Genomic DNA, 16821 nt, shown 5'->3' with positions numbered 1-16821 from the left:
CAGAGAGTGGAAAGAAAGAGAAGAAATATTTGATGAAATAATGCCTGAAAATTTCACAATTTAATGAAAAATATTAATTTATACATCTAAGAAGTTCCATAAACTCCAAATAGAATAAACTCAAGAAAATCTTCACTGAGATACATCATAATCAATTGTTCAAAGCCAAAGAGTATATTGAAAGTAGCAAGAGAGAAGTGACTCATCATATATAAGGTAACCTCAATAAGATCAACAGCTGATTTCTTATGAGAAACCATGAGGCCAGAAGACAATAGGATGCTATAGTTAAAGAATTGAATGAAAAATATGTCAACCAAAAATTCTATATGTAGCAAAATTATCATCTAAAATGAAAGCAAGACCAAGATACTTTCTAGATAAATAAATAACTGAGTCATTGTAAGACCTTTCCTATAAGAAATGCCAAAAGGAATCCTTCAGGGTAAAATGAAAATACACTAGGCCATAACTTGAATCCATATGAAAAATTAGAGAACACTAAAAGAAGTAATTTCATAGGTAAATATATTTGTAAATCCTTTTTTCCCATATGATTTAAAAGACAACTGCATAAAGCAATAATTATATATCTATGTTCAATGACATACAATTCATAAGGATGTAATTTGCAACAATAACAGCATTAAATGGGGAGGTAGAACTATACAGAAGTTTTTGTATACTTTTGACAGTATATTAATGTGAACTAGATATTTAAAAATTAAGATGTTAATTGTAATCCCCAGGGTAATCACATACCTACAAAAAGTCTTAAAAATATATAAAAGAAATACAGGAATTATAATACAAAAGAAGCTAGTAATAGGAGAATTGAACAAAAGAGATATAAGAATACACATAGAGGGTGCCTGGATGGCTCAGTTGGTTAAGCATTCAGTTCTTGATTCCAGCTCAGGTCTTAATCTCAGTTGTGAGTTAAAGCCTTGCACTGGGATCCATGCTGGGCATAGAGACTACTTGAAAAAAAAAATACAAATAGAAAAATGGCAAAAGTCCTTCATTAAAAAAAAGTCCTTCATTAACAGGAATTACTTTAAATATAAGTGGATTTTATAGACAGAGATTGGCAAGTGGTTTTAAAAAAAATGATCCAGGTTTTGCTGCCTCTAAAAACACTCCCCTTAGATTCAGACAAATAAGATAAAACTGAAAGTATGGAAAAATATATTATATGGAAGTAGTAATCCAAAGAGAGCTGGAGTGACTATACTAATATCAGACAAAATAAACTTTAAGATAAAGTTATCAGAAACAAAGAAGGACAATTATTTTTTCAAAAGTCAATCTTTCAGGCATATATAGCAATTCAAAACATATATGTGCCTGAAACAGAGCTCCAAAATACATGGCAGAAAAAAACTGATGGAATTGAAGGAAGAGTAGTAATTACAGTAGTAATTAGAGACTTGAATACCTCACTTTCAATAGTGAACAGAACAGCTAGACAGAAGAACAGCAAGAAAACAGAAGACTGTACAATACCATAAACCAACTAGAATTACTGGACTTCTGTAGAGCACTCTACCCAACAACACAAGTGCATATAGAACATTCTCCATTTAAACCATGTTTGGCCACAAAACAAGTACCAATAAATTCAAATTCAGAAATATTTAGATAAAGCAAAGTGTGTTCTCTGGCTACAATGGAATGAAATTTGAAGTCAATAACAGAAGGAAATTTGGAAAGTTAAGAAACATGTTAGAAATTAAACAATAAACTCCTAAATAACTAATGTCTAGGAGAAATCACAAGGGAAATTGGAAAATACACAAACCATACAAAAACTTGTGGGATGCAGTGAATGTAATTCTTAGAATGGTAAATAACTACATTAAAGAGGAATAAAGATCTCAAATAACCTAAACTTCCACTTTAAGAAACTAGAAAAAGAATCACAAACTAGACCAAAAGCACAAGGGAAAAAAGAATAGTGAAGACTAGAGTGAAAATAAATGAAATAGAGAATAGAAGAATGAGTAAATCCTCAAAACCAAAAGCTGGAGATTTGAAAACACAAAAAAGATTGACAAATTTTTACCTAAACTGACCAAGAAAAAGATAAACCTTAAATTACTAAAATAAGGAATAAAAGCAGAGGGACATTACAATTGATCTTACAAGAAAAAAATTACAAAATAATACTGTGAACAATTGCTTACCAATAAAATTAACCTATATAAAATGAACAAATTCTTAGAAACACACAAACTAACAAATTCGAAAAGAATTAAAAATCTAGGGATCCCTGGGTGGCGCAGCGGTTTGGCGCCTGCCTTTGGCCCAGGGCGCGATCCTGGAGACCTGGGATCAAGTCCCACGTCGAGCTCCCGGTGCATGGAGCCTGCTTCTCCCTCTGCCTGTGTCTCTGCCTCTCTCTCTCTCTCTCTCTCTCTGTGACTATCATAAATAAATAAAAATTAAAAAAAAAATCTAAGTGGATCTATAAAATGTGGAGCTCAAGTCCATATTTTTAAAAAATCCATCAATGAAAAGCTCCAATTTAGGTAGCTTCACTAGAATTAATTCTACCAAGGAGAAGGAGAAGGAGGAAAAATAACAGTAATCCTTTTTCAAGTTCTTCCAAAAAAGTAGGAGTGCAGACACAAACTATCTTCTGTAAGGCCAGGGTTACCCTAATATTAAAGACATCACCAGAAAACTAAAGGACAATAAATCTTATGAATATAGATGTAAAAATCCTCAACAAGATACTAGCAAACTGAATAGAACAACATATTAAAAAGATGATACACCATGACAAGTATCATTTATTCTAGGAATATAAAATTGGGTCAATATATGTAAGTCAATGTATTTTCCATATTAATATAATAGAGAATGGGGCACCTTGGGGACTCAGTTGGCTAAGCATCAGACTCTTGATTTCAGCCCAGGTCTTGATTTCAGGGTTCTGGGATTCAGCCTGGAGTCTGGCTACATACTCATCAGGGAGTCTACTGGACATTCTCTCTCTCTTCCTCTCTTTCTGCCCCCCCCCCCCCACTCATTCTCTCTCTCCTTAAATTAAATAAATTTAAAAAAAAAGAATAGAGAAAAAAAACAGCACATTCATCTTGATAGATACAGAAAAGGCATTTGACAAAACCCAATACCCTTTCATGACAAAAATACCCAACAAATTAACAATAGAAGGGCATCTATAAAACTTAATAAAGGGCATCTATAAAAAATCCATAGCTATCATCATATTTAAGAGTTAAAGACTGAAAAATTTCTCCCTAAGATCTGGAACAAAATAGAAATGTCTTCTCTCACTACTTCCTTCAGCGATGTAGTGGAATTTATATTAAGGCTATTCAGCAAGAATAAGAAATAAAAAGAAATCTAGATAGAAAATAAAGAAAACTATATTCACAGATGTCATGATCTTATATATAGAAAGACATACTGAATACCTACCATTGTGCAAATACACATACAATTAGAGCTAACAAATGAGTTCAGTGAAGTTTCAGGACATAAGTTCAATATACAAAAATCTACACTAACACAATTCGAAGATAAACTTAGGAAAAGAATTCCATTCACAATAATATCTAAAACAATAAAATACTTGGGAAAAAATTTAACTAAGGGAGTAAAAGACTTAGAAAACTACAAAACATTGTTGAAAGAAATTAAAGGCCTAAATAAATGGAAAGGCATCCCATGTTCAGAGATTGTAAGACTAAATATTAAGATGAATCTACATATTTGATACAATCTTATCAAAATTCCAACTACCTTTTTTGCAAGATTTGGTAAACTGATCCTAAAATTCATATGGAAATGAAATACAAAGAACTCAGAATAACAAAATAGAATCTTGAAAAAGATGGATAAAGTTGCAGGACTCAACACTTCTTGATTTCAAAACTTATAAAACTGCACTAATCAAAACAGTGTGATATTGGCATAAAGACAGATATATAAATCAGCAGAACAGAATTAATAGTTCAGAAATTAACCCATACATCTATAGTCAAAATAATCTCAATAAGGATGCCAAAACCATTTAATGAGAGAAAAAAAAATCTTTTCAACAAATAGTACTGGGACAACCGGATGGATATTCACATGCAAAAGATGAATTTGGTCTTCTACCTCACACCTTATACAAAATTTACTCAAAATGCATTACAGACCTAAAACTACAAAAATTATAAAACATAGGTACAAATCTTTAAGACCTTGGATTGAGCAACTATTTTTTAAATATGATACAAAAGAAAAATAGATAAATTGGACTTCATCAAAATTAAAAACTGTTGTATACCAACGACACTATCAGGAAAATAGACAACTTATAGAACTGTAGAAAATATTCAGATCTGACATCTAATAAGTGTATAATACCCAGAATATATAAATAATACTTACAACTTAACAATAAAAATATAACTAAATTTAAAAATGGGCAAAGGGTTTGAATAGACATTTTCCAAAGGAGATAGACAAATGGCTAATAATCGCTTGATACAAATTGACTATACTCATCAGGAAAATGCATATCAAAACCACAATTAGACACTGTTTCACTTTTAGCTGGTTAGCTACCATTAAGAAAATGTTGGGAAGGATACAGAGAAATTGGACCCCTCGTATATTTCTGGTAGGAATGTAAAATGCTACATCTACTGTGAAAAATAATCTATAATTTCTCAAAAAGTTAGAGTTATCATGTGACCCAACAATTGTGTGTCTAAGTATATTTCCAAGAGAACTGAAAACATATTCACACAAAACTTTGTACATGAATAGCTTTATAATAGCAAAAATGAAAACAATCCAAATATCCATTAACTGATAGATGAATAAACAAAATGTGGCACATATACATAATAGAATATTATTCAGTCACATGACGAAGTGAAGTACTGACACTTGTTATGAAATGGATGAACTGTGGAAACATATTAAATAAAAGAAACCATATATAAAAAGCCACATATTTTATGATTCATATGAAATATCCATAGAGCAAGTCCATAGAGATAGATTATTGACTGCTAGGGAATAGGGATATGAAGGAATTAGGAGGCATTGAGTTTCTCCTTAGGGTGATGAAAATAATCTGGAATTAGATTGTGATGTTTCCACACCATTGTGAATGTATTAATGTACTAAAATCACTGATTATACTTTTTAAAGTGGTCAGAATAGTTAAAATTTTCTGATGTAGTTGTTTGTGTTATGTGAGTTTTATCTCAATTTTAAAAATTTGGTAGTTTCTTGGATGAATGTTTGCTTCTGATCATGATTTTAAGACAAATTAAGTGTATTTCCTTGATTAGAATATTTATTCAATGTAAAAAGCCATCCATGGGGCCTCTAGGTAGCTCAGTTGGTTAGTGTCTGACTTCAACTCAGGTTATGATCTCAGGGCCCTGCCTGCAGCTCCATGCTCCACAGGGAGTCGGCTTGTGCCTCTCCCTCTGCCTCTCCTCCTCCTCTTCCCCCTGCTTATGCTTTATTTCTCAAATAAATAAATAAAATCTATTTTTTAAAGCCATGCATATAACAATGCTGTTCAATGAGCATCATTTATCTTTTTATTCCTGAGTAAGGCACACAACTCAAAGAATTGTGAATTGTCAGCCAGAATAAGAATTAGCATTCCATAGCATGGAAAACTATAAGATGTCTAATGATAGACCTAAATAGATACTCTTATTAACTCTGTTTGGGGTGAGGAAACAATGGAATCTTGTTGGAGGTTTTGCTGGTTTAGTTCAGATAATTCTAGGAATTAGAAAATATGAAATCTTCCCTGAAGAAAAAGACATGATTTTTTTCCCTCTTCAGCATATCTTGAAAGGAAACTGAGGGTATTATAGTAACATGATGCTAAGTCATTTTTCTAATTCATTTATTTACTCATTTATTATATAAATATTTTATAAGTACTTACTTTGTGACAGGCTTATGCTAAGCTTAGAGCCACAAAAGAATAAAACTATATGCCTTCATATAGGAAGGTATAAAACAGATAATACAGTACAATCAAGATAGAAAAAAAGAAGAAAATGCAATGAAAAGAGACAAGAGGTTCAGGGTAGGACTTACCATAGGAGTTAATGCTTTGAGTTGACAATTCAAGCATGAGTAATGATGAATAGCTGGGACATAAAAGTATAGAAGTTGGGAAAGAATGTAAGGTTAGCAAGGATAGGCATGCAAGGCAGAGATGACAGACTAAGCAAAGATGGAGAACAAAAGCCATAGAGTACGTTTGAAAAACTACTGGTAATGTGGCCATGTCCGTGCATAATATACAAGCTGTGTGTGGAGGACACGAGACAAAAGGTAACCCAGGATATGATTATGGGAGTTTTATAACCATGTGGAAAAGCATAGAACAGCATAGGACTTACATAGGGCGGCAGGTCAATGTGTTTAAATAACATGCCATTAGACTCTACAAAGAGAAAATAAGTCTTATGAACTCTCAATATTACAGTAAAATATTTGTAATTATGTTACAAATCCAAATTTGAAGATAAACTGAGTGCAAACATAAACCAGATTTAACAAAATCTTATGATCACCTCAATAGATGCAGAAAAAGCATTTGACAAAATTAATCCATTTATGATTAAAACTCTCAACAAAATAGGCATAGAAGGGATGTACTACAACATAATGAAGACCACATAAGGGATCCCTGGGTGGCGCAGCGGTTTGGCGCCTGCCTTTGGCCCAGGGCGCGATCCTGGAGATCCGGGATCGAGTCCCACGTCGGGCTTCCGGTGCATGGAGCCTGCTTCTCCCTCTGCCTGTGTCTCTGCCTCTCTCTCTCTCTCTCTGTGACTATCATAAATGAATAAAAAATTAAAAAAAAACAATTTAAAAATTGAAGACCACATAAGACAAGCCCAGAGGTAACATCATACTTAATGGTGAAAAGTTAAAAGCTTTTCCTCTAAGATCAGGAATAAGACAAGGATGCCCACTCTCACCACTTTTAACTCAATATTGTATTGAAGGTCCTAGCCAGGGCAATTTAGGGGTGGGGGTGGGGAAAGCATCCAACTGGAAAGGAAGAAATAAAAAAAAATCACCACTTGCAGATGACATATCACATAGGAAAAACCCTACAGACTCCACCAAAAGACTGTTAGAACTAATAAACAAATTCAGTAAGTTGCAAGAAACAAAATCAATATAGAAAAATTAGTCGTTCCTACACACTAATAAACAAGTAGTAAGAGAAAATAAGAAAATAATTCTATTTACAACTTCATCAAAAAGATGAAAATACATAGGAATAAATTGAACCAACGAGGTGAAAGACCTATACACTGAAAATTGTAAGACACCAATGAAAGAAATTAAGGAAGACAGAAGTAAATGGAAAGATATTCCATGCTTTTATAGATTGGAAGATTTAATACTATTAAAATGTCCATACTATCCAACACAATCTACAGATTCAATGCAATACTTGTCAAAATTCTAATAACGTTTTTCACATACATAGAACAAAGCATCCTCAGATTTGTAACAGAACCACAAGAGACACAGAATAGCCAGAGCAATCCTGACAAAGAACAAAGCTGGACATCCATGCTTCCTGATTTCAAATCATATTACAAAGCTACAGTAATTAAAACAGTATAGTAGTGGCATAAATACACAGATTAATGGGACACAATGGAGAGCTCAGAAATAAAACCAGGCAGGGGTACCTGATGGTTCAGTCAGTTAAGTGTCCAACTCTTGATTTTGGCTCAGGTCATGATATCAGGGTTGTGAGATTGGCTCCATGTCAGGCTCTGTGCTGCGAGTGCAGCCTGCTTGTGATTCTCTTTCTCCATCTCTCTCCGCTGCCCACCCCCAACTATCATGCAGGCCCCCTCTCTAAAATCAATCAATCAATCAATTGAACCAGGCATATATGGCTAACTTGTAACTTATGACAAAAGAAGCAAGAATGGAGAAAGGACAGTCCCTTCAATAAATGCTAAATTGTTCTGGGGGAAACAACACAGCCACATGCAAAATATTGAAACTTGACCACTATCTTACACCATACACAAAAATTACCTCAAAATGGATTAAAGATTTGAATGTAAGACTTAAAATCATAAAATGCCTAGAAGAAAACTTAGGTGGTAAACCTCTTGGACATGGATCTTGGTGATGCTTTCTAAATTTGTCAACAAAAGCAAAGGCAACTAGAGCAAAAATAGACAAGTGGCATTATATCTAACTAAAAAGTTTTGTATAGCAAAGGAAACCATCAACAAAATGAAAAGGCAACTTACCTAATGAGAGAAAATATTTGCAAATATCAACTAAGGGATTAGTATCCAAAATATCTAAATTAAACAAAAATTCGATAGCAAAAAAAAAAAAAAAACATCTAATTTAAAATTGGGCAGAGGACTTGATTAGACAATTTTCCAAAGAAGACATATAGCTGGCCAAACAGGTATAGGAAAAGATGCTCATCACTCATCATGGAGAAAATGCAAATCAAAACCATAGTGGTACACTAATAACAAAGTAACAGAAAGAGAAATTAAGAAAAAAATCCCATTTAAAATTGTATCAAAAAGCACCCCAAAATCTAGGAATAAACCTAACCAAAGGAGATGAAAGACATGTACTTTGAAAATGATAAAACATTGATGAAGAAAAAGTAACCAAACAAATGGAAAGATATACCATGTTCATGGGGGGCACCTGGGTGGCTCAGTTAGTAGTGTCCAACTCTTGATTTCAGCTCGGTCTTGATCTTAGGATCACGAGATCAAGCCCCACTTTATGCTCTGGGCTGGGTGTGGAGCCTACCTAAAAACAAAACAAAACAAAAACAAACAACTATATACCATGTTCATGGATTGGAGGAATTAATATTAAAATGTCCATACCACCCAAAGCAATCTACAGATTGAGTACAATTGCTATCAAAATACCAGCAGAATTTTCTACAGAACCAGAACAAATAATACTAAACTTTGTATGAACTACAGAAGACCCTCAAATAGCCAAAGTAATCTTGAGAAAGAAGAATAGAGCTAGAGATATCATAATCCCAGATTTCAAGATATACTACAAAGCTGTAGTAATCAAAATAGAAGTTTTTGCATAGAGAAGGAAACTATCAACAGAATGAAAGGGTAACCTATGGAATGGGAGAAAATACTCCCAAATGACATAGTAGATAGGGGTTAATATCCCAAATATATAAATATTTATATAACCCAATACCAAAAAACAATCCAATTTAAAAATAGGCAGAGGACCTGAATAGACATTTTTCCAAAGAAGACATACAAATGGCTAACAGATACATGTAAAGGTACTCAGCATCACTATTAATCAGGGAAATGTAAATCAAAACTACAATGAGATATCACCTAACACCTGTCAGAATGGCTAGAACACAAAAGACAAGAAATAGCAAGTATTGGTGAGGTTATGGAAGAAAGAAAACACTTGCACACTATCGGTGGGAATGTAAACTTGTGCAACTAGTGTAGAAAACAGTATGGAGGTTCCTCAAGAAATTAAAAGTGAAAATACCCAATATGATCCAGCAATTCCACTACTGGGTATTTATTCAAAGCAAATGAAAAAATAATTTGAAAAGATATGCACCATTGTTTATTATAGTTATTTACAACAGGCAAGATATGGAAGCAAGCCAAGTGTTTGTCAATAGATTAATGGATAAAGAAGATGTGGTGTATATGTATATATATATATTATAGTATATACACAAGTATATATAATACACATATATATATAATGGAATATTACTCAGCCATAAGAAAGAATGAGATCTTGTCATTTGCAACAACATGGATGGACCTGGAGGGTATTATGCTTAGTGAAATAAGGTAGAGAAAGATAAATACTGTGATTTCACTTATATGTGGAATCTAAAAAACAAGACCAAACAAAAAAACCAAAAGCAGAAACAGATTCATAAATACAGAGAGCAGATTATGGTTACTGGTGGGAGGAGAGGCAGAATGGGCAAAATGGGTGAAAAGGAAAGTACAGGCATCCAGGTACGGAATGAATAAATCATAGAGATTAAAGGTATACTGTAGGAAAATAGTCCACAGTATTGTAAATAGCATTGTATAAGAGGTGATAGTTCACTTGTGGTGAGCATAGTGTAACATATCAAGTTGTCAAATCATTATGTTGTACATCTGAAACTAATATAATATTGTGTCAAATATACCTCAATAAAATACTTTTAAACCACAATGAGATATCACCTCATGCCTGTCATAATGGCTAGTATCAAAAAGACAAAAGTGTTGGTGATGATGTGGAGAAAAGGGAACCCTTATGTACTGTTGGTGGGAATGTAAATTACTGCAGTCATTATGGAATACATTATAGAGGGTCCTCAAAAAATAAAAAATAAGCATCGGCCTTTGGCTCAGGTCATGATCTCAGGGACCCTGTATCCTCTAGGCTCCCTGCTCAGCAAGGAGTTTGCTTCTCCCTCTCCCTCTGCCCCTATGCCCCCCCCAACTTGTGCCATTTCTCTCTCAAATAAATAAATTAAATCTTAAATAAATAATAAAACTACTATAACTACTATACAATCCAGAAACTCCACTTCTGGGTATTTATCTGAAGGAAATGAAAAAACCATCTGGAAAAGATATGTGTACCTCTGTGTTCATTGCATTATTTGCAACAGCCAAGACATGTAAACAAACTAAGTTTCTGTAGATGGATGAAAGGATAAAGAAAATGTGGCATATGGAATTTTACTGAACCATAAAAAAAAAAAAAGAAATCCTATCATGTACAACAATATGGATGAAACTTGAGGGCATTATCCTAAGTGAAATAAGTCACATAAAGAAAGACAACTTATGGTCTCACTTATATGGGGAATAAAAAAAAAAAGAAAGAAAGAAAGAAAGAAAGAAAGAAAGAAAGAAAAACTCATAGATACAGAGAACAGATTGGTAAATTACTGGTGAAGGGTGGGGGTGAAATGGATTAAGAGGAGTCAAAAGGTACAAAATTCCAGTTATAAAATAAATAACTCCTGTGTAAAAAATATAAAACCAAAGGAGCAGTCTGTACATGTTTTAATAAAGATCAAATTGCCATAACATGTTGATATGTGTATACAATGCTTTGCCATAAATATTGCACAATACGTTAAACTACCTTTGGGGAAAAAAGAATAAAAAAATTAACTAGTAGTATTCCAAAAAAGTTAAGAAAGTGTTAAATAGCTTTGAAGCTGGAGATTCAGTAGCATATTTTAAAAAATAAAACAAAAAAACAAAGTTCTATCTAAAGTAGTCAAATTCATAGAAACGAAATTAGAATTGTGGTTTCCAGGAGTTGGTAGAGGGGGGAGGAAGAAATGGGAAGTTGTTCAACAGACACAGAGTTTCAGCCTCCGCTTTACAAGGTAAAAAAATTCTAGAAAGGGCAGCCTGGGTGGCTCAGTGGTTTAGTGCTACCTTCAGCCCAGGATGTGATCCTGGAGACCCGGGATTGAATCCCATGTCGGGCTCCCTACGTGGAGCCTACTTCTCCCTCTGCCTGTGTTTCTGCCCCTCTTTCTCTCTCTCTGTGTGTGTCTCTCATAAATAAATAAATTTTTAAAATCTAAAAAAAAAGTTCTAGAGATCTATTACACAAGTATGTGAATATAGCTAATGCTACTGATCTGTACATTTAAAAATGATCAAGATAGTAATTTTATGTTATAGGTTTGGTTTTTTTACAACAATTAAGAAGGAAGGGAAAGGAAAGGGGGAGGGAGGGAAGGAAGGAGGGAGGAGAAAGAAAGAAAATAATCAAGTGTTAAATAGAATAATAGTAAAACTTCAAAACCAGACTTCAGTGCATAGCCAAATCAACTGGAGCTTTTGCAAGCATACAGATGTCCCAGACCTACAGAATTAGAACCTCTAATAGTAGAGCCTGACACATGAGTTTTTAAAAACAACATCCCATTCACAAATGATTCTGAGCATCAGATGTTGAAAACTACTAATTTAACTGGTGGTCACAGGATTGTCTACTCTGTTCCTGGTCTTTTTTATGATGTGGTCCTCCTTTGGTTTATAGAGAGTGAATAAAATTCTGCATCTGACATGCACACTTTACTCTCAAGTTCCCACTCCTGGCTTCCCAGTTCTTTGTTTGTCCTATCTTTAATCGGTTTTTGAGTACTCGTTTGCTTTTGATGCACTAGTACCTTTGGATATGACATACTCCTTCTGCCAACCTTGGACCCAAGGACCCACATATGTCTGCACTGCCTAGTCTCCCAGCCAGGACAGAGCAAAAATCAGGAAGACATCCTGAAAACCAAGGGAAAAGAAGGCATGGTCAACAAAACTTGTAGAAAGGTCAAATAGAATGAGGGCTGAGAATAGGCCATTGATTTTTTTTCAGTTAGGATGATGAAATGGAGAGCAAGTAGAAAACTAGAAATCAGATTATAATGGGTTGAAGAGTGAATGGACACTGAAAATGTGGCATATATACAATGGAATTTTATTGAGCCATAAAAAGGAAGGAAATCCTATCATGTAGAACAATATGGATGAAACTTGAAGGCAATCTCCCACGTGAAATAAGATAAAGGACAGTAGTTTGAAGGGCAGGTGAGGACATAAATATAGTTTTTCTTTAAAAAAAATGGTGAGACACATTTGCTTGCTGAAGACAAAGAGTCATTATTGAAGATACTGGAGTTGGGAGGAGGGATTGGTGACTGATAGACCAGGATTTGGGTGGATGCACAGGTAGGTCCTAGAAAACACTGGCAGGGTTAATCTTAAAGAGAAGAGGTTCTTCTTTCCTCCAAATAAAAGGAGGGAAAGATGGCACAATCACACAGTATTATTTCCTTCTAATGAACTTTTTACCCCTTTTGAAGTAGGAAAAGAGGTTTCTTGTTGAGATGGGTAAGGGAATGAGGAAGAGGAATCAAAGAGAAGTTATAAAAGCTGGAATAATTGCTACAGGAGACTTGAGAGGGAACTTATTCAGGCCAAGCAAAAGGATTGGCAAGAAGCATAGAAGACCAGTAAGTCTTTACTGGCCCTAAGTTTGCATGGTTGTGCGATCTTCTTAGCAATGTTAATCATCCCAGAAATCAGAGTGGAAGCAGTGAAAGACTAATTTCCTTGGGGTATGACAGGAAATAAAAATATTTAAAGAAATGGATAACTTGATTTGAGTGGCACTCAAGTGCATGACCACAAGGTTCATACTGTTAGTTGAGGAAATTAAGTCAGTGAGGCTGGCAGACTGGAAGAATAGATCCTGGTATGTTTAAAAAATGGGTTTATGGAGAACAAGAAAGTGGGTGCTTAACATAAAAATGTATCAGGGAGCTATGCTATATATTTTTACACTGAGAAACCTAGAAGATAAAGGCACTGGGGACCCTACAAGAACTACCAGCTTGGTCCACCAGTAGAAATTGCCAGGAACTGCTGGTAGCCTTGACAGAACTCACTATCACAGGCACTTGAGCTGTCAAACAGCAGGAGAAAGGCCTACAAAAAGCAAGTGGAAGGGCTAAGGGCTAAGGACTTGGAATAGAACCAGTGGTGGGCGCTGCTGTTGGAAGTAGGAGACAAAGTGTGTATGGCCATTTCTTCTACATCTCAGTCTTCTCCCTTGATGTCAGAGTTCAGTAAAGATTGCTAACTTAAAAAAGAAAAACCAAGAATGAAAAAAATTTCCCCTAGAAATGTAAGAAGGTTAGAGGTCCAGAAACTTTTGTTGGAAATCTGAGGCAAATACAGAAATCTTAAGTTGTATGCAGCCCTCAAATTCTGGGTAAGTTATAGGCTGGTAAAACAACAACAACAACAACAACAACAAAAACCCAACATTTACAAAAATGTAACACACAGCGATCTTAGTGGCCTGCTGAAGGCTTAAAGATCTGCAGTGGCCTACTGGTATCAGAACATCAGGCCCTCATTCCTTAAAGGAATACTTTTATGATTGGTAAAGACAAGTACTTCTAATATTGGACACATTTCACCTATTGTGTTTGCTCAAATATTCTATTCTACCTTATTAGGCAGGGTAAAGTGCTGGCTATTAAAATGAGCCTTAGAAAATAAGGCTAACATAAAGCTAAGATAAAGATTTATCAACTGGCATTTAAACTTTTCAAAAGCTTAAGTATTTTAACTTTAATATTAAAAAAATACTCAAGCATATTGCCTTATAAAGTCAAGTTATTATATAGTCTAGTAAAAACTTGGAAAGATTATTTGCTATAAAGTGGTATCACTGCCTCAAGTGCCACTAGAGGTCAGCACTTGACTCTCCATCTGGTTTTATATGGGGTGGGGGGGAAAGATCAATTCTCTAAAACAGATCATCATTTATGGTTCCTATTGTTATCTCATGCCATCTGTCTTGAATCACGAATGTGACTGTGGATCACAGAGAACTAGAGAACACCCTAACAATTACTGGGATGAGCTGTTCTGATATTCCATCTGCAAATGTGAGGAAATCACAGGACTGTGTAATGTGGCCTTCAGAGGGCTTGGGTGCCTTGGTGGTCAAAATACTTGAATTATATATTATGTAGCAGGTGTTTCAGAAATAATTACATGGCAGGGTGGTATTGGCATCATTATTTGCAGTTTGAAGCTAAATGGTGCCCTGAATTTGCTATTCTGTCCTTTTTGCAGGACTCTGTACTAATCCTCACCCAGTGGCTTCTCTTCCTTGAGCCCTACTAATACTCTTGTTCTAGCTTTCTTTCAGCAGCAGACTGTATTAAGTTTCTTGTGTGAAAGGAATATGTACTGGGTACAAATGCATGAAGTGTTTATAAAGGGTTCAAGGGATTTGGGTGCTGATCAAGGAGAAAGATATGACTACGAAAGGCAGTAACATACAACAATCGTTATTGGGTGGGGCTCAAACAGGCTTGCTTAAAAGGGGAAGCCCCTCACAGCATGAGACCATCCAGAGGTTCAAAGTTTGGGACCTACCCTTAGAAGGGAAGTTTGGCAAGGGAACTCAGAAGAGGGGAGGCAAGAGTGTTGGAAAGGAGGCTTACATGTTCACGTGATATCACTCAGGAGCACAGTGGGAAGTCTCTGAGTCAGCTCCAGAAGACTACAGCAGCTTGGAGTCCTAGAACTGCAAGGCTCTATCTTATCAATAGCCATCATGTAGGGTGAGGTCTTGCAGGAATGCTAAGTGAATAGGCTCTAAATGGCTGATTGTATGCTTCTTTGGGCTATTTTAAAAGTTATTAAATGTCTTAAAATTTGAGTGTCACACTGTGATGACCTTTTGAATGAATGGGTCTCAGCTTGCAGTAAAGAAATAAATAATATACAGAGGCCATCTTTGGGACATTTATATAACAGTGGTATAAAGCCCTTTATGCAATTAATATATACAGTTGAACCTTGAACATCACAGGTTTGTACTGTGTGGGTCCACCTTTATGTGGATATTTTTGGTGAATACAGTCCAGTACTGTAAATACATCTTCTCTTCCTTATGATTTTCTTAATAACATTTTCTTTCTCTAGCCTACTTTATTGTAAAAATACAGTATATAAGTTAATTGTTTATGTTATCAGTAAGGCTTCTAGTCAACAGTAGGTTATTGGTAGTTAAGTTTTGGGGGAATCAAAGTTATATATGGATGTCTGGCTGTGTGGGAGATTGGCACCCCTAAACCCTGCATTATTCAAAGTGTCAACTAAACTTGAAAGAAGAGATTGAGATGTAAAAGATAACCAGGAGTTTCTGGTTATCATTGACTAGGTAATTTTGATCATATCTCCCTTCTGTTGAGAGAAACTAGAAAAATTAGAAAAAAAATATTTTTGTATATACATCTTAAAAGCACTGAGATTAAAGAATTACTGCTGACTAGATCACAATAAGAAACAAGAGAAGCTGAGAGGCTAAGCAGGACTCTACAGAGAAAGGAGAAAAATCTGGAGCCCTACCTAACAAGTATGGGAGTCTTGCAATTCTATTTAGACTCTGAAGTGCTGTACCCCAGGACAAAAGGCAAAATGGAAGTAAATAATCTGTGGCTCACTATTTTGTGGTCCTTCATAAACCATATTTCCTGGTTTCATGTCCTCAAATAGCCCTCTTGAATCTGGGCTGCCTCTCTGACCTAATTTAACCAACAGATTGCGGCAGAAGTGATGGTGTATCTAAATCCTAAAAAGGCTCAGCAGCTTCTGCTTTTGCAGCCTTGTCTAAGCTGGCCACCTCTTAAGAAATAGGACTATCCTGAGATTATCATACATTGGGGATCCTCACCTAGTCACATGGAGAAGTCATGTGGAAAACAGAGTTCCTAGCCAACAGTTCCTAGCTCAGTCATAGCCATCACCAACTTAAGGTCAGTGAGGTCATCTTGGAAGCAAATTCTTCAACTCCAATTGAGCAGTCCTAGCCAAAGCCAAACAGAGCACAGAAAAATTGTCCCCACCAAGTTCTGCCTAACTACAACATTATAAGCAAACTAATAAAATGTTTGTTGTTTTAAGCTATTTAATTTCACCAAAGCTTATTACACAGATCATGGAAAACACCAGCCTTGTATGAATTATAACTGAACTTTGAGCCATCAGGGTAACTGAAAAGAAATCTCAATACCTAATATTGGATTGCAATGATCCCAGTTTTGTAAGTGCCTCCAAACATCTGAAAGTAGGAAATAAAAATGCTCTCTGGCATAAGACAACATTTTCTTAGTAGTCCAATTATTTTTCTTAATTTTTTTTTCAGTTTTGTTGGGAAATAACTGACATACATCAGTGTGTAAATTTA

At 35.0% G+C, this 16821-nt stretch overlaps 1 protein-coding gene and 1 long non-coding RNA gene across 3 annotated transcripts in view; one reads left to right on the top strand and one right to left on the bottom strand.

The window, feature by feature from the left end:
• DNAJC5B (DnaJ heat shock protein family (Hsp40) member C5 beta) overlaps window positions 1–16821 on the top strand; it is an 82295-nt gene that overhangs the window by 34042 nt on the left and 31432 nt on the right. The gene's annotated exons all lie outside the window — the stretch shown is intronic.
• The window catches only part of LOC112931817 (uncharacterized), a 53344-nt gene continuing 45226 nt past the window's right edge, over window positions 8704–16821 (bottom strand). For both annotated transcript variants that reach the window (XR_003237368.2, XR_011996637.1), the window contains one exon: window positions 8704–8823. This is a non-coding gene — a long non-coding RNA (uncharacterized lncRNA). The remainder of the gene's footprint in view (window positions 8824–16821) is intronic.

This window comes from Vulpes vulpes, chromosome 13 (genome assembly GCF_048418805.1).
Source record: "Vulpes vulpes isolate BD-2025 chromosome 13, VulVul3, whole genome shotgun sequence".
NCBI lineage: Eukaryota > Metazoa > Chordata > Mammalia > Carnivora > Canidae > Vulpes > Vulpes vulpes.
This window is presented reverse-complemented; position numbering and strand designations above follow the sequence as displayed.